Source organism: Kogia breviceps, chromosome 12 (genome assembly GCF_026419965.1).
Source record: "Kogia breviceps isolate mKogBre1 chromosome 12, mKogBre1 haplotype 1, whole genome shotgun sequence".
NCBI classification, from domain to species: Eukaryota; Metazoa; Chordata; class Mammalia; order Artiodactyla; family Physeteridae; genus Kogia; species Kogia breviceps.
Window position 1 is genome coordinate 19,811,296 of NC_081321.1, and position 18,798 is coordinate 19,830,093.

The 18,798-nt window shown below is 40.1% G+C and overlaps 1 protein-coding gene across 13 annotated transcripts in view; it reads right to left on the reverse strand.

Annotated features, from left to right (window-relative positions):
• LMNTD1 (lamin tail domain containing 1) overlaps positions 1-18,798 on the reverse strand; it is a 458,342-nt gene that overhangs the window by 308,965 nt on the left and 130,579 nt on the right. For 2 of the 13 annotated variants that reach the window (XM_067008916.1, XM_067008915.1), the window contains exon 1: positions 8,022-8,033. The exons of the other annotated variants lie outside the window; for them this stretch is intronic. The gene's annotated coding sequence lies outside the window, so the exon portion shown is untranslated. Of the gene's footprint in view, positions 1-8,021; positions 8,034-18,798 lie in introns of those variants that run through there. 13 annotated transcript variants of the gene reach the window in all.

The following is an 18,798-nucleotide window of genomic DNA, read 5'->3' on the forward strand; positions in this document are numbered from 1 at the left end:
AAAACCAAGGCACAGAAAGCTTAAATTACCTGGGTAAAGTCACACAGACAATAAGTGTTAGACATCATTTAAATCCAGTCGGTTTGGCTCTAGAGCAGCAAGGTCCAAAAGAAGTTTCTGTGATGATCAAAATGTTCTACCATCTGTGCTGTCCAATACAGCAGCCACGAGCCACATGTGGCTATTTGCCACTGAGAAAATGAATTCTTAATTTTACTTAATTTTAATAGGCACAGCTCCTGACCTGCAGGTCTGCTCCTGACCACCAGGCTCTACTCCTTTCCAGGGCAAGGTGATGGAGAAATGGAAAAGAGGGACCTGTCTGAACAGAGATCTCTAGCGGGACCTTCCATCGGAGATGTTGACGGTTTAACAGGCCGCTCTAGAAAATACTTCAAGACTTGCAAAAATAAATGCTCTCGAGGTGGAATAATTAGTATGGAGTTGAAATTTAAAGGGTGGTGCCTCCTACCAGTAACCTCTCATCAAGGCACTTCCATCTACCAACAGAAGGTACCAGTTAACTTCAGCCTTGCTCCTTCCAACACTCAAGAGAAAAGATGATGGACCTCAAAAGACCTTAAGAGTGGAATTTAAGTGCTACCTTTTATTTTAAGCACTGTGAATTCCCAGACAACCAGAGACAAATCCAAAATATAAGTTTAAGGAAGAGAGAGAAGGAAGACTCCTGACATGGGCATAATGATATTGACAACAATAATAATAGCATTTATTGAATATCTTCTATAAGTCTAGCAGGCAACTTTGATGCATTTTATATCTGTTATCATTTTGTCCTTACGACACGGTAAGGTGGGAACAATTGACATCATTTTGCAGATGGAAACATAAAGGTGCAGGGTGGTTATGAAGCTTGTCCAAGGTCATATGTCATAGCAATGTGGAATCATGATTTGAACTCCTACATTGTAAGTTTGGATCCAAAGCCTATGCTTTTTCCTCTGTATAATCTACCTTTCTGCTAAAACCTCCCCACAAAGCATCTGATATCTGGGTGTCCAATTCTAGCCTCTAGTCTCAGCTTCAATATCTGTCCCCTGGATTACTTACCAAAAACAGTAGAAGAGACTGAGAAAAGTACCTGGGAGGTTCCCCATAATATTGGTTTCCTTGTATAGCTCATCTTATTCAGTACCAACAGATCAATCTTTCTGTTACCAAGTTTCATCCATGTTACTCAAAACTCCTAGAGTGCTTGTAGGATTAGGCATAAATGCCACAATTTGTCACAGAAGTAGTCCGATTCCACTGATTAGTAGAGGTCTGTTTAGTAGCATGTGTCAATATAAAATCTCCATTGCTGTCCAGCTGACTTCCTCACCACACACAGACATGGCCAGACCCTTCATTCATTCTCTTCTTCAGTCTGGAGTTCCCTCATTCCCTCCATCCGTCCAGTGTCTAGGCATGTGACGATGTCTAAGTCAAATCCATTCCTCCATAAATCTCTCCTGACGAATCCAGCACCCCCATCTCTCCAAGCTTGACCTGCCTCACCAGTTAGCGTCCCTGCCACACATTTTGATACTTAATTGTACAGCGTGCTGTTATTGGGTTTTTCCGTGCATATAAGTCTTGGTTCTCCAATGAGATCACAAGATGCTTAAGGTCAGGAATACACTATAGAGAGTATTTGGTATCCATTTGGTCATTGAAGGATATTATAAAGGAGTATGCAATGATCAGGAGGGTTAGACTCTCTATAGCTCCTAGTGCAGGTCTTACACCATTCAACTGTGATCTTTTCAGGGCAGAGACTGTTCATTATTTATTTTTATACTTTCCTAAGCATCCTCAGTGTCTCTTCTAGTATCTTCAAATAGTGAATTCTTTATGTGTCTACTGAATAATATTGATATCAAACTGTGTGCCAGTCACTGTATCAAATGCTGTTAATGGAGCTTCTTATGTAGTCCCCACAGAACCACACAAGGCAGGTGGCGTGGGTGCCCGGCATCCTGTCCTGATCTCCCCTGTAGCACTGATGCTCTCATGTCCCTGTGTCCCAGCAGTGCCGGGGGCTTGTGTTACTCTTTGGGAATTGCCCTCTGCTGAAGAGGCGCCACATAACACGTGGTCACGGTTCCTCGTGCCATCAGCTGAGGTGTTTGCTGTGACAGAGCTGTAGGTCAACACCGCCCTCTGTGCAGTCCTGTTTCCTTCACTCTCCCACAGATGTGGATGCCGCGGTGTCCACAGTAAACCCCCTGCCTGCAAATCCCCATCTCGGAGTCTATCTCCCCAGGAACGGACCTAAGACAGGAGGTATTACTATTATCATTATTTCCCCATGACTCATACTAGGAAAGAGAGGCTGAGAGAAGTGAAGTAATTTGATGAAATTTAAACAAGTAGTAGAGGAGGAATGCAGGCCAGGGTGGATGGACCACCTTCTGTGCTTTTCCTGCCATGATGTGCTACCTCAAGAACAAATGCTGGCATCTTGAGTTAGATATCTCCCTGTCAAGGTGACTGACGCCTTTGGGCCTTTCCACCAGGGCAGGGCTGCAGGAGTGGACCAGATCTGTGGTGTTTGCTCAGGAGAACACAAGGGTCTGGGACCTCCAGATATGCTGGGATAATGCAGCACCGGGATCCTCGACCACCTTTTAACCCTCCTTTGGGATCACTGACATCACACAGGCCTTATCTTTGAACCACTTTTTAAAAATCCACAATTATGAAATGACAGAAAAGAAGATTGAGGTGAGACTAATTAGAGGGGAAAAAATAATTTTCTTTTGAGGATGGTGATCGGCTGTTTTCTGTGTAACATGATTAAACAGAGGCAATGATTGTAAAGGTACTCATGCAGTGTCTAGGGTAAACATGAGAAACACCTTTCTGACAATGAAGAAAGGTTGTGAGTGATTTCTAAGCGTGGTTGCCATTTTGAAATCTCTTCCTCTGAAAGAAAATCATACTAATCACAGAAATCAATTAAAAATTGGGGAGATAGTGTGAAATATTAAGAGGGTACACTCAGGTTCTAGAAACTTGGCATGTATTGAAACTTCCCTACCTCCCTTTAAGATGTAGAACAGCTGTGTCTGGAGGATCTTGAAAAGTGTCTGGATTGATTCCTTGGGTGGTTTCAGAAGGTAAGGAATGGACCCATATCTACTCAAGATACTTGTGCCTTGAAGAGCTGACCCCTGTGATTAATTTGGATTGAAAAAAATTAAGGTGTGAAAACAGGCCTCTCTTTTCTATGTCTTTATTTTTCAGTTTTTCCTGAGACTCTCTGTTAGTGTTTATGGGTAGGAGGGAAACATTTAATTTAACCTAAGAGCTATTTAAATCTTATAGTAATAGAGGAAAAAAGACAAAAAAGGATGTGACCCTGAAAAATATGAATGATTAAATATAAATTTTGCAGGCTATTTTTCTGAGCTTGTGTGTGTGTGTGTGTGTGTGTGTGTGTGTGTGAGAGAGAGAGAGAGAGAGAGAGAGAGAGAAACCTTTTTCTTAAAAGTATTTACTCTAGCCTGTTTGATTTGAGATACACTGCAGTACAATTCTGCAGTAGTTGGACAAAATACATATCTGAGAGACACAGAAAATGGTAAAAGGCTCTCTTAGTTAAGTACCTGATAAGAGGAGAGATTTAGGGCTTCCCTGGTGGCGCAGTGGTTGAGAGCCCGCTTGCCAATGTAGGGTACACGGGTTCATGACCCGGTCCGGGAGAATCCCACGTGCCGCGGAGCGGCTGGGCCCGTGAGCCATGGCCGCTGCGCCTGCGCGTCCGGAGCCTGTGCTCCGCAATGGGAGAGGCCCGCGTATCGCGAAAAAAAATAAAATAAAATAAAAAAAAGAGGAAAGATTTAGCTAACTCCCAAGTCCCCACAGAATGAAATTTACACCCTCCAGTTTGTGTGCCCATTTTAAATGTATATAAATTTCTTTCATACTATGTCTTAATTCACCTTCTTTTTCTAAAAACATTTCAAAACATTAAGATAAATCTTTTTAGATTTCAGCCCACAAATTAATTCGAGTAATTGCTATCTCCCACATGGCAAGCAATATACTAAAAGGTAAGGAAACCGTCACTCTGGTTATGGCCTAAAAATATTAGCCCTGGGGAAGCCATTTAACTTCTTTCCATCACTGTGTTCAGATCACTAAAATAAAACTACAGTGTGGCTCTCAAATGCTTACAGGGCCAAGAAAATAGCATAAATGTACTTGAAGCCGAGAGGCTTCATTTGCATATTAACTAAAAGGCACATTCTTCTCTTCCACAAAGACACTTGCTTTCTTCTTTCTCTCTTTTTTTTTTTTTTTTTTTTTTGCGGTACGCGGGCCTCTCACTGCTGTGGCCTCTCCCATTGCGGAGCACAGGGCTCCGGATGCGCAGGCGCAGCGGCCATGGCTCACGGGCCCAGTCGCTCCGCGGCACGTGGGATCTTCCCGGACCGGGGCACGAACCCGTGTCCCCTGCATCGGCAGGCGGATTCTCAACCACTGCGCCACCAGGGAAGCCCTCTTCTTTCTTTTTAAACACAGTACCCCCTCAGATTATATTTTGTTTTCCCATTCCTGACAAAGACAGAAATATTTTCTTTCTTCTTAACTGTACTACAAGAAAATAATAATACAAACACAATGATTAACGTCAACAGACCATTGACTCCAACACTGCCAGCCCATCAGGGAATGCCCCGGTGGAGTCACACTGGAGAGACCAGGCCGCATCTGCAGAAGCACATGCTATCCACTGTGGCTGGTGGCTTCTATGCAGGAATGCAGGCCCAGTGCTGCCTAATATTCCAATTTTTCAAGAGAAGCCTAACATTTAGATTTTTATTTGAAATACACTTGCTTGAAAATTTTGGCAACCAATCCAAAAAATTATAAGAATTCAACTAGGGTCATCACTGTGATGAACAAACAACGAGGCCATCTGTGGCCTGGGGGCTGTCAGTTTGAGAGTTTGGGACTAGTTGATTTCTAAGGTTTTCCCCTACTCAAACAGTTCTGTGATTTCCACTGGGAGATCCTGAAGTTTGGATCACGGTAGCATCAATCCAATTAAAATCACAGCTACAGCTGCCAGAAAGAGAGAGTATCAGTGTACCTGCATCCTGAAAAAAGGAGCTGCCTAAGAGAAGCCATTCATTACATTTAATAAAGTCTCCAGTAACAAGAAACTAGGAAGGAGTTCATTAAATTCTAAATTAGGAAATGTGTATGTTTAGGTGCTGGTTATAATTCTCTTGAGGCCTATGGAATAATAGGTCTCTGATATTTGATGTAATTAATATTGATTATAAGTTGTGTACGTTTTCTGAAATGGAAATATCAGTTTGGTATATTTTTGATCAAATTTTTACATCTTCAGCAGCCACAAAACCCAATGTCAGGGAGAAAATGCAAATCAGGTCCTTGAACCGCACTCTCTGGGCCATATTGGGAACTCACTGAACCCATTACTAGTCCCAGGGGTTCCGGAGACACATGGCTTCCATTGTGATATATGCTTCTATTGTGTCAGCTTAAGGGGTCTCAAAGTGATTAATGGTATCTAAAAATAGTTCCAGAAAGCATGCACTGACATCTTGGCATGCCGCTTATTTGTTGTGTATCCTTGGCCAAGTTACTTAAACTCTCTGGACTCATTTTTTTTGGTCTGCAAAATAGGGATTATGTGAGGATTAATCAAAACGTTATACAGGCTGACATAAGGTAGATATATAGACTCAGGAAATGTTTATTGAAGTGAAAGACGATGAGAAACCAACTGGTTTTGTTTAGTAGATCCCAGAATATCTAGGACAGGGTTTCTCATGAGAATATCCTAACACACTGGGAAGTTGCACCAGTGGTGAGAAAAGACAGGAGTTAGAGTGTGAGCGTAGGAAATTACACGTAGCCCAAAGCTTATTTTATCTCTATAGCAGCCGGACCGTCAAAATCTGAGCTAACCCCCGGGGGGCTTAGACATATGAACATGTACTCTAATAATAAAAGACACTGAGAAAAGCCAAAGATGCTTTTCGCATGTACTTCAGATCATTACTGAAATTCGACTAAAAAATGGCCCACTTTATTTTATCACATTATCAGGGCAGAAATTAAAGCAGAATTGATATAGCTAAGGAGGAGCAGGGCTGGAAACTCATGCTATCTAAGTTCAGAGTATGCCAAGAATTCAATTTAGTTTATGAAAATGTCAGAGACTGTCTCTGCCACAGCCGCCCTGACCTCATGAGACACTCTCCATCCACAAGGCCATGAAATTATCCCAGGTGGCCAGTTTCTAGGCCATCACGACCCTTTAAATCATAGGGAAAACAATACACAGGAGCATTTATCAAGAGTAGAATTGCAGGTTGGGAGAAAACTTTTGACTGATGGATGCCTGTGACTTTTTTGGGGGGTAGTAATGTAAAACTTCTCATATTCCAAGTTAGTGCTATTATTTGGCACTTTGGGTAGGTGCCCTCCCAGTACTGATGTTTTATTCTTCTAAGACTTGCATCTAACCTTTGGCCCATTTTGTAATCTCTCCTACCTAAAAGATGGTGTACAGATTGCCTGAGATATAGACTAACAGCTGTGTTTTTTCTGGCAATTCAAACACTTTGAATATAGGTCTTAGTAGTTGAAGTGCTAGTCTGAAAACTCTGCACTGAAGTTCTTTGAGAATTTATCAATTTGTGTTTAAGGACTTTTCAAATGGAAAAATGAAGCTATTCATGTTTTCACAGGCGTTCCAAATTCCAAACTGTGTCAAGGGTAAAATGTTTCTGCGCTTGAAAGGCCAAGGCAGACTTACGTAACCCAGAAGAGGACAATGTAATGCTACCCCAGAAACAAATGATGGAGCTTTAAAAATGTGTTATACTATAACTTGATGCAATAGGAAGTGGTTCTTTCTCACCCCTTAGGGGAACTGAATTTGGTTTTCATAATAAACCTGTAAGGCCTAAAGAATTAGAAATTCAAATAGTTTATATAAATAAAGAAGGTTTTGTTTTGTATTTTCCATATTTGGGAAACCAACTCTCTGAGGAGTTTTGCCAGTGGCATGCTCTATGGGTTTTTCCATGTTGCACTGGTAATTGTGATCTTTGTACTTTTTTCTTTTTTAAAAACAATTGGGACATCAGAGTCTTTGTCTGAAAAGCCCGGCTACCACATAGGCTTGCAGAATTCCTTAGCTAGATATTTTTCCAGGCCAGGTTCTTCTTACTAGTCCATCTTTCACTCACATTTTAAGCTACGGAATGGGAGGACAGCTACCTAAGACTAAAGGAAAGTACAGAAAAGTGTAGGGTACATTGTAGTTGTTGAGAAATATGTGGAAGGTTTTCTATTTGCAGTAAGGGTTTACATACTTGAGTTTGTATAGAAGTAAGAGTTTCTACAAAGACAGTAAGCTGGCTAAACCAGCAGTATCAAAGAAACCAAAACCAAGTCCTTGATTGGTTTGGAACTGAAGGACTCAAGAGGTAAATTTTAGATAAGGAATCGAGGAGAGATGAAAGGGGTGGGGGGTGCATCACACACCACGGGCCTAGTGGCTTTTAACTCCAAAGCCCATGGTTCTTCCACAATATTGTCTAGTTGCATTCTGTCTGCAACTATTTCCATTTGGGAACCCAGTAACTGATTTCCAACCATAGGTATATATAATGGAATATTTGCAAACAATGAGCTTGGTGAGGAATGTTGGTGATTGAAAAAGCAGTATTCATCTTTAAAATAATTTGATAAGACAAATATTCTTGGAGATTGTGTGCCAAGATTTTTTTTTTTGGAAGCTAATGTTTCTAACAGAAACTCTGATACATACCCTAAACCACCACAGAAAAACTACAGGATGTTGTAAGAAAAAATTTAAGAAGAAAATAATAAAGGACTGGCACTCAAAGTCTCCCAGAAGTTTCTTTCACCCATAGCAGGATAAAACCGTAAAAATTAGTAACCAAATACTTTGTTTTAAGGGTGGGACAAACTATTTTTTTAAAAAGCATATAAAAGCTAATCCAAACCTTTATTCAAGCTGATATTTGTTGTGATTTTCTTGCTTTGTGGTGAGCAGAGGTAGACAAAATGTTCTCCACAGATCCTGAAAATGGAAGATCGTGTGGTCATTGCATTTCCCTTTAGAAGGGTGTAACACCGTTCTACTACTCCTTGCAAAAACCTAAAATTTGATAAAACAGATTAATAGGTATAAATCTTGGAAAGATAAATGCACTGAACAAATGGACGTTCTTAACATAGCAACACCTGTGATCATACCAACTCGCTTTCCTGTTTCTTTGCTAATACATTAACCACTGAAGCCATCTATGTTTCTTCCTTTCAGTGTTTTAATTACAGACCATATTTTTTTCATCTTGCAGTTCTCCAAAGTTCTTTCTCAGTTTGGTTTTCTCAGCAAATGAGAAAAGCTAAGAAATCAGTAATGCATAGAATTTTATTATCTGCAAGGATTTAGTGATTTGGAGTGAATAAGTTTAATCAATTTCTATATTAGGAAGTTCAACATAATTCATGTAAGCCTACAATATCTGAAAAGTTACAAATTTCAGAAGGACTATATTTTTTATTTTCATCCAATTTTTAATTTCACCATATATGTTTTATCTTCACCCAGATAAGAACTTATTAATCAATTCATACTAAGGAAGTAACATTCATTTATTTCACAAATATTTATTAGACACCTCACATATGCCAGGCAAAAGCTAGGCACTGTGATCAGATAGTAATATCTAAAAAGAGTCTTTGCTCTTGCCAAATGTGTAATGGTCCAGCAGAGAAGATAGATAAGCAAGAAATAAAGGGTGCTAAATTATAACAATTTTAACATATGCTTATAGGGGAGCACATGTCAGAAACATGTAAGTTAGTTTAGATGGAATAGGGAAAAGCTTATAAGAGGCAGGTCCCACAAATATCTCCCTGGTGAATATTTGTCAGTACTTAAAATCATTATTTATTTATTTGTTTCCATGCTTATTGTCTGTGTGCTCCCAATAGTGTGTAAGTTTCTACCGTATTTCCAGAGCCTAAACAAGGTCTGGAGCACAATAAATATTTCCTAACTAAATGACTAACTGGTAAGAAGTGATGCCGAGGAGGTGGATAAGAGCCTTCTGAGTTATGCTGAGATGTTCAGACTTCATTTCCCAACCAGTGGAAAGCACGGAACGGTTTTCAGCAGGAGAATGGCACGATGTGATATATAGTACCACTCTAGCTCCATAGAGAAAATGGATTGGGCAGAATAGGAAAAGTTAATGACCTTCAGTGAGGGATCTACACCCGAGTATGGGTCAAATTTGATGGTGACCTAAAGTTAATAATAGGGATGGGAATGGAGAGAAGTGGACAGATTCAGGAAATGTTTAAGAAATAGAACCAACAGGCCTTGGTGATTGGATGGATATGGTGCAGGGAGGGAGGGGATAAATCAAGAGAGATTTCAGGTCTGAACCATTAGATGGTTGGATGATATTAATATTTATTAAGATAGGAAACACTGGAGCAAGAAGGGTTTTCTTGGGTAATGTCAAGAACTCAGTTTTGAGCGCAGGCACTTTGAGGTATCTGCATGATAGCCAAGTAAAAATGTCCAATAGATTATCAAATACATGGGAACAAAACTAAGAAGGGTGCCTGGACTGGAGAGAGAAGTTGAACTTCTAGCTCGACAGAGAAAACAGTTGCATCCCAAACTTGTGAGGAAGCTATAATCAGAACAGAGCATTTTATTTCTTTCCATTTTCATGACACTTGGCGTGCCACACTTGCTAAGCATTAGCTGATGATGACAATTTCCTGGTGTCAGACTAGTCTTCAAGTTGAAGTGCCAAACTGCACTGACAAAGCCTGGCCTCGTGCAATTCCCAACTTGCTTGGCAGCTGAAAGAGGTGAAAAACTCATTACCAATCCATCTGTCCTGAGATTCTGCCCTGATTTCTAGGCCAGAGAAATTTGAATAATTTCAAGAAAATTTAAATAGCACACATGGATCAGTAAATTCCTTCACTATCCGCTCTATATTCTAGTTTCTTGGGCATTAGCGAAAACCTCAGAAAGTTGAGCAAGGTGGCAGTATTAGCAAGTAGATACCCTAAATGTTGCCTTCATTTCAGTAGAAAACATAATTGAACAGAGAATCAGAGGTCTTTCCATTAAGTATACTACATTTTTGTTACCAATGCTGATTTTTGTCCCCTCTATTTCTATGATCTGTGTTTAGGCCTATATTAAGGTACTCCTGTACAATAAAATTAAAACACAGTAGGAGCAACGAAATTAATGGAATGGTCAATTTGACTCTCTTGTTTGTTGCAGAGAAACTTTCCTGAATTCAAATCTTTACTCCCCTACTTGCCTTCAGTCCTTTTCTCCTCTTTTCTTTCCATTCTTCCTGATTTCTCTCCCTTCCTCCTTCTCTTTCTTTCTTTCCTTATGTAATGAAAGAGGATGGGATTTTGAGTGCATGGGATTTTGAGTCAGATAGAACTGGGTTTGGATCAGATTTCTACTTAATTTTTATTAAAGGCTCTGAACCTGTTCCCTAAGTTTTAAATTATAATAATGATGATGACTTAAAATATCACAAGGTGGGGGGGACCTTCAAGATGGCAGAGGAGTAAGAGGTGGAGATCACCTTCCTCCCCACAAATACATCAAAAATACATCTACATGTGGAACAACTCCTACAGAACACCTGAACGCTGGCAGAAGACCTCAGAACTCCCAAAAGGCAAGAAACTCCCCACGTACCTGGGTAGGGCAAAAGAAAAAAGAAAAAACAGAGACAAAGTACAGGGACAGGACCTGCACCTCTGGGAGGGAGCTGTAAAGCAGGAAAAGCTTCCACACACTAGGAAGCCCCTTCACTGGCAGAGATGGGGGGTGGTGGGGGAGCTTCCGAGCCACGGAGGAGAGCGCAGTAACAGGGTGTGGAGGGCAAAGCGGAGAGATTCCCGTGCAGAGGATCGGTGCCGACCGGCACTCACCAGCCCGAGAGGCTTGTCTGCTCACCAGCCGGGGCGGGCGTGGGCTGGGAGCTCAGGCTCGGGCTTCGGAGGTCGGATCCCAGGGAGAGGACTGGGGTTGGCGGCGTGAACACAGCCTTAAGGGGGCTAGTGCGCCACGGCTAGCCGGGAGGGAGTCTGGGAAAAAGTCTGGAACTGCCTAAGAGGCAAGAGACCATTGTTTTGGGGGGCACGAAGAGAGGGGATTCAGAGCACCACCTAAACGAGCTCCAGAGACGGGCGCGAACCGTGGCTATCAGCGCGGACCCCAGAGACGGACATGAACAATGCGAACACTGCTTCTGCTGCCACTAGGAATCCTGTGTGTGAGCACAGGTCACTACCCACACCCTGCCAGAAGCGTGTGCAGCCCGCCACTGCCAGGGTCCTGAGATCCAAGGACAACCTCCCCAGAACACATGGCGCACCTCAGGCTGGTGCAACATCACACTGGCCTCTGCCGCTGCAGGCTCGCCCCTCATTCCACTTGTGACTACCGTATGCCTCCCTCCCCTCGGCCTGAGTGAGTCAAAGCACCCTAATTAGCCGCTGCTTTAACCCTCTCCTGCATGGGCAGGAAACAGATGCCTGAGGGCAACCTACATACAGAGGTGGGGCCAAAATCAAAGCTGAACCCCGGGAGTTGTGCAAACAAAGAAGAGAAACGTAAATCCCAGCAGCCTCAGGAGCAGCAGATTAAATCTCCACAATCAAGTTGATGTATCCTGCATCTCTGCAATACCTGAATAGACAACAAATAGTCCCCAAATTGAGGGGGTGGCCTTTGGGAGCAACTGTAGACTTGGGGTTTGCTGTCTGCAAGTGATTTGTTTCTGATTTTTATGTTTATCTTAGTTTAGTTATTTGTGCTTGTTATCATTGGTGGATTTGTTTATTTGTTTGCTTGCTCTCTTCTTTTTTAATTACTTTTTTATTTAAATAATTTTTAAAAATTTATTAATTTTATTTGAAAAAATTTTTCTTCTTTCTTTTTTTCTCTCTTTTCTTCTGAGCTATGTGCTGACAAGGTCTTGGTGCTCTGGCCTGGTGTCAGGGCTGAGTCTCTAACGTGGGAGAGCCGAATTCAGGACATTGGACCATCAGAGACCTCCTGGCACCAGGTAATATCAGTTGGCAAGAGGTCTCCCAGAAATCTCCGTCTCAATGATAAGATCCAGCTCCACCCAACAGCCAGCAGGCTCCACTGCTGGACGTCCCATGCCAAATAACTAACAAGACAGGAACACAACCCAACCCATTAGTAGAGAGGCTGCCTAAAATCATACTAAGTTCACAGACATGCCAAAACACACCACCAGACATGGCCTTGCCCACCAGAAAGACAAGATCCAGACTCATCCACCAGAACACAGGCACCAGTCCCCCCACCACCACCAGGAAGCCAACACAAGCCACTGAACCAACTTCACCCACTGGGGGCAGACACCAAAAAAACGGGAACTATGAACCTGCAACCCACGAAAAGGAGACCGCAAACACAGTAAGTTAAACAAAATGAGAAGACAGAGAAATATGCAGCAGATGAAAGAGCAAGGTAAAAAACCACCAGACCAAATAAATGAAGAGGAAATAGGCAGTCTACCTGGAAAACAATTCAGAGTAATGATAGCAAAGATGATTCAAAACCTTGGAAATAGAATGCAGAATATACAAGAAACGTTTAACAAGGACCTAGAAGAACTAAAGAGCAAACAATGATGAACCACACAATAAATGAAATTTAAAATACTCTAGAAAGAATCAGTAGCAGAATAACAGAGGCAAAAGAACGGACAAGTGACCTGGAATATAAAATACTGGAAATAACTACCACAGAGCAGAATAAAGAAAAAAGAATGAAAATAATTGAGGACAGTCTCATAGACCTCTAGAACAATATTAAACACATGAACATTCGAATTATAGGGGTCCCAGAAGAAGAAGAGGAAAAGAAAGGATCTGAGAAAAGATTTGAAGACATTATAATTGAAAACGTCCCTAACATGTGAAACAAAATAGTCAATCAAGTCCAGGAAGAACAGAGAGTCCCATAGAGGATAAATCCAAGGAGAAACATTCCAAGACACATATTAATCAAACTATCAAAATTTAAATACAAAGAAAAAATATTGAAAGCAGCAAGGGAAAAACAACAAATAACATATAAGGGAATCCCCATAAGGTTAACAGCTGATCTTTCAGTAGAAACTCTGCAAGCCAGAAGTGAGTGGCAGGACATATTTAAAGTGATGAAAGGGAAAAACCTACAACTATGATTTCTCTAGCCAGCAAGGATCTCTTTCAGATTTGATAGGGAAATTAAAACCTTTACAGACAAGCAAAAGTTAAGAGAATTCAGCACCACCAAACCAGCTTTACAACAAATGCTAAAGAAACTTCTCTAGGCAGGAAACACATGAGAAGGAGAAGACCTACAGAAACAAACCCAAAACAATTAAGAAAATGGTAATAGGAACATACATATCAATAATTACCTTAAATGTAAATGGATTTAATGCTCCAACCAAAAGACACAGACTGGCTGAATGGATACGAAAACAAGACCCGTATATATGCTGTCTACAAGAGACCCACTTCAGACCTAGGGACATATACAGACTGAAAGTGAGGGGATGGAAAAAAGATATTTCATGAAACTTGAAATCAAAAGAAAGCTGCAGTAGCAATTCTCATATCAGACAAAATGACTTTAAAATAAAAACTATTACAAGAGACAAAGAAGGACACTATATAATGTTCAAGGGATCAATCCAAGAAGGAGATATAACAATTGTAAATATTTATGCACCCAACATAGGAGCACCTCAATACATAAGGCAAGGACTAACAGTCATAAAAGGGGAAATCGACAGTAACACAAGCATAGTAGGGGACTTTAACACCCCACTTTCACCAATGGACAGATCATCCAAAATGAAAATAAATAAAGAAACATAAGCTTTAAATGATACATTAAACAAGATGGACTTAATTGATATTTATAAGACATTCCATCCAAAAATAACAGAATACACATTTTTCTCAAGTGCTCATGGAACATTCTCCAGGATAGATCATATCTTGGGTCACAAATCAAGCTCTGGTAAATTTAAGAAAATTGAAATCATATCAAGTATCTTTTCAGACCACAATGCTATGAGACTAGATATCAATTACAGGAAAAGATCTGTAAAAAATACAAACACATGGAGGCTAAACAACACACTACTTAATAATGAAGTGATCACAAGAGGAAATCAAAAAATACCTAGAAACAAATGACAATGGAGACATGATGACCCAAAACCTATGGGATGCAGCAAAAGCAGTTCTAAGAAGGAAGTTTATAGCAATACAATCCTACCTTAAGAAACAAGAAACATCTCAAATAAAAAACCTAACCTTACACCTAAAGCAATTAGACAAAGAAGAACAAAAAAACCCAAAGTTAGTAGAAGGAAAGAAATCATAAAGATCAGATCAGAAATAAATGAAAAAGAAATGAAGGAAATGATAGCAAAGATCAATGAAACCAAAAGCTGGTTCTTTGAGAGGATAAACAAAATTGATAAACCATTAGCCAGAGTCATCAAGAAAAAAAGGGAGAAGACTCAAAACAATAGAATTAGAAATGAAAAAGGAGAAGTAACAACTGACACTGAAGAAATACAAAGTATCATGAGAGATTACTACAAGCAACTCTATGCTAATAAAATGGAGAACCTGGAAGAAATGGACAAATTCTTAGAAATGCACAATCTTCTGAGACTGAACCAGGAAGAAATAGAAAATATGAACAGACCAATCATAAGCACTGAAATTGAAATTGTGATGAAAAATCTTCCAACAAACAAAAGCCCAGGACCAGATGGCTTCACAGGCGAATTCTATCACACGATTAGAGAAGAGCTAACACCTATCCTTCTCAAACTCTTCCAAAATATAGCAGAGGGAGGAACACTCCCAAACTCATTCTACGAGACCACCATCACACTGATACCAAAACCAGACAAGTATGTCACAAAGAAAGAAAACTACAGGCCAATATCATTGATGAACATAGATGCAAAAATCCTCAACAAAATACTAGCAAACAGAAACCAACAGCACATTAAAAGGATCATACACCATGATCAAGTGGAGTTTATCCCAGGAATGCAAGGATTCTTCAATATACACAAATCAATGTCATGCACCATATTAACAAATTGAAGGAGAAAAACCATATGATCATCTCAACAGTTGCAGAAAAGGTTTCGACAAAATTCAACACCCATTTATGATAAAAACTCTCCAGAAAGTAGGCATAGAGGAAGTTCCTCAACATAATAAAGGCCATATATGACAAACTCACAGCCAACACCGTTCTCAGTGGTGAAAAACTGAAACCATTTCCTCTAAGATCAGGAACAAGGCAAGGTTGTCCACTCTCACCACTATTATTCAACATATTTTTGGAAGTTTTAGCCACAGCAATCACAGAAGAAAAAGAAATAAAAGGAATTCAAATTGGAAAATAAGAAGTAAAGCTGTCACTGTTTGCAGATGACATGATACTATACATAGAGAATCCTAAAGATACTACCAGAAAACTACTAAATCTAATCAGTGAATTTGGTAAAGTAAAAGGATACAAAATTAATGCACAGAAATCTCTTGCATTCCTATATAATAATGATGAAAAATCTGAAGGAGAAATTAAGGAAACATTCCCATTTACCATTGCAACAATAAGAAGAAATACCTAGGGATAAACCTACCTAAGGAGACCAAAGGCCTGTATGCAGAAAACTATAAGACACTGATGAAAGAAATTAAAGATGATACCAACAGCTGGAGAGATATTCCATGTTCTTGGATTGGAAGAATTAACATTGTGAAAGTGACTCTACTACCCAAAGCAATCTACATATTCAATGCAATCCCTATCAAACTACCACTGGCATTTTTCACAGAACTAGAACCAAAAATTTCACAATTTGTATGGAAACACAAAAGACCCCAGATAGGCAAAGCAATCTTGAGAAAGAAAAACGGAGCTGGTGGAATCAGGGTCCCTGACGTCAGACTCTACTACAAAGCTACAGTAATCAAGACAGTATGGTACTGGCACAAAAACAGAAATATAAATCAATGGAACAGGATAGAAAGCCCAGAGATAAACCCACACACATATGGTCACCTTATTTCTGATAAAGGAGGCAAGCATATACAATCAAGAAAAGACAGCCTCTTCAACAAGTGCTGGGAAAACTGGACAGCTACATGTAAAAGAATGAAATTACAACACTTCCTAACATCATACACAAAAATAAACTCAAAATGGATTAAAGACCTAAATGTAAGACCAGACACTCTAAAACTCTTAGAGGAAAACATAGGCAGAACACTCTATGACATAAATCACAGCAAGATCCCTTTAGACCTACCTGCTAGAGAAATAGAAATAAAAACAAAACTAAACAAATGGGACCTAATGAAACTTAAAAGCTTTTGCACACCAAAGGAAACCATAAAGAAGACCAAAAGACAACTCTCAGAATGGGAGAAAATATTTGCAAATGAAGCCTCCAACCTAAAAAAACAACCACCACCACCACCCACAAACATTTTTCCTTGACCCCGATTCTCCTTCATACTATTGTTCCTTTGTTCTACATTCCATTACCCTCTCATTCTTCTTGAAAGAGTAGCTTTATCAATTACCGTCTATAAATCATTATTTTTCATTCATTTCAGAACCTGTTACCCTCCAGTTTTCTCTTCCATCACTCATTGAATCAAATGTAACCATGTTTAACAAGTTTTATTACGGTAATGTCCAATAGCCTTCCTTATGGAGGAAAACGGAAATGGAAACAGAATATAAACTATGTTTATGGAACATCTACTGTAAGCCATCTTTATGCAGTGAATTTTATATATATTTTCTCATCTAAGCTTCATAGTAACCTTGTGATAGTTAATTAATTTATTTATTTAAACATCTTTATTGGAGCATAATTGCTTTACAATGTTGTGTTAGTTTCTGCTGTATAACAAAGTGAACAAAGTCCCTCATCTCCTAACACAACAGCTCTGTGACATTTTGATGCTAAAAACTGACTTATCCACAAGCAGAGGCATAAACTCTGGAAACATTTCTTTATCTAGAAACCTGATGGACATTGATCAAGTACCTAGAGAAGAACCATAACAAGGTGACGTCATCTGTTGAGGTGAAAGAACAAAAACAAGACCAGATACCTAACCAACTGCCTTTATCAGAACTATGCCATTCCATACACCTGAAAGCAGTACAGTGTTATGTGTCATTTATATCTCAATAATAAACAATTGGGCCATTCCATCACATATGCCAATGGTGATTCCCAAGATAGATCCTTTGGGAAAATGATAACAAATCTTTCTACTTAAAGTTTTTTCTGATGGGCCAATCAGTGTGAAATAGTTCCTCTCCACTTTCTCTAGTAGGAAACAAATTCAGATTCACATTTGATTTCAATAGATTTTAATTCAATAATAAGCAATTATTTTAGAAGGAAGCACATGAGAAAAATACTTGAATATATGAAAACCTTAAAGAGGTGGTATGCCCTAGTTACCTGTAGAATTATTTGCTTTGCTGAACACAAGAATTATAGTGGAAATCAATGCTCTGGTTTACCTCTTTTTTTTTTTTTTTTTTTTTTTTTTTTTGCGGTATGCGGGCCTCTCACTGTTGTGGCCTCTCCCGTTGCGGAGCACAGGCTCCGGACACACAGGCTCAGCGGCCATGGCTCACGGGCTTAGTTGCTCCGCGGCATGTGGGATCTTCCTGGACCGGGGCACGAACCCGTGTCTCCTGCATCGGCAGGCGGATTCTCAACCACTGCGCCACCAGGGAAGCCCTGGTTTACCTCTTTTTAAGTGTGTCTATTTTTATTAGAATATTTCCTTTTCTAAAAGCAGTCACCGTCTTTAAGCAATGAAGACAGGCTAGCTGTACCCAAGCGCTTTCAATTGTGGTCAGAGGAGCACACATCCCCTAATGACCTCAGGAAAGATTATCAAAGATGTACTGTGAATGAAGATGCTTACTCAGCAGTGAGCTAGCACACATATTTAGGCCTTTTATTTTTCACAGCCAAAAAGAATGTCAGAAGCCTCATTTCCTGGTCGGATGATAAGCATCCTGCCCTAAGCATGGACGAGCACACAGCACATCATCTCAAATGTAGCATGAGTGATGGCTGTAAGTATGACAGCTGACACCTCCACCAAACCATTATTCTTGGAAACAAGGCAATGTATACACTCAGAGAGGAGGACTTTGTTAGCTGGGTGTTTACATCTACATTTGCCACCTGGGGAGAATAAGAGCCTTATTTCAGAACAAGTTGTATAAGTAGAGATACATCTTAAATTTTACAATGGAGGGGCCAATGCTTTTGTTTCTTTCAGTCATTTGTTTTCTGAGTATCTTAATGTAAAATGACTCTTGAAAGGCTTTTGCAAATTACCTTCTTAAACTGTACCCATCCTTTGGGATAAAGAGTTGTTGCAATTGCTTCAGAAATGGAAGTCTTGATTTATATTTCACAGGTGCTGTATTTCTGAAGGCACTGCAGCACAGTGGGACCTACGTCCACTTGCCTTCGTTCCCGTGATAAGGAGCAAAGCATCCTGGCGGAGAGGCAGGCTCAGGCTCTCACTGAGAAGCCAGCGTTCGGGATCCTTGCGAGAGCCATTCACCCTGTCACCAACACGATGCCTTACTTAAACTTCCCA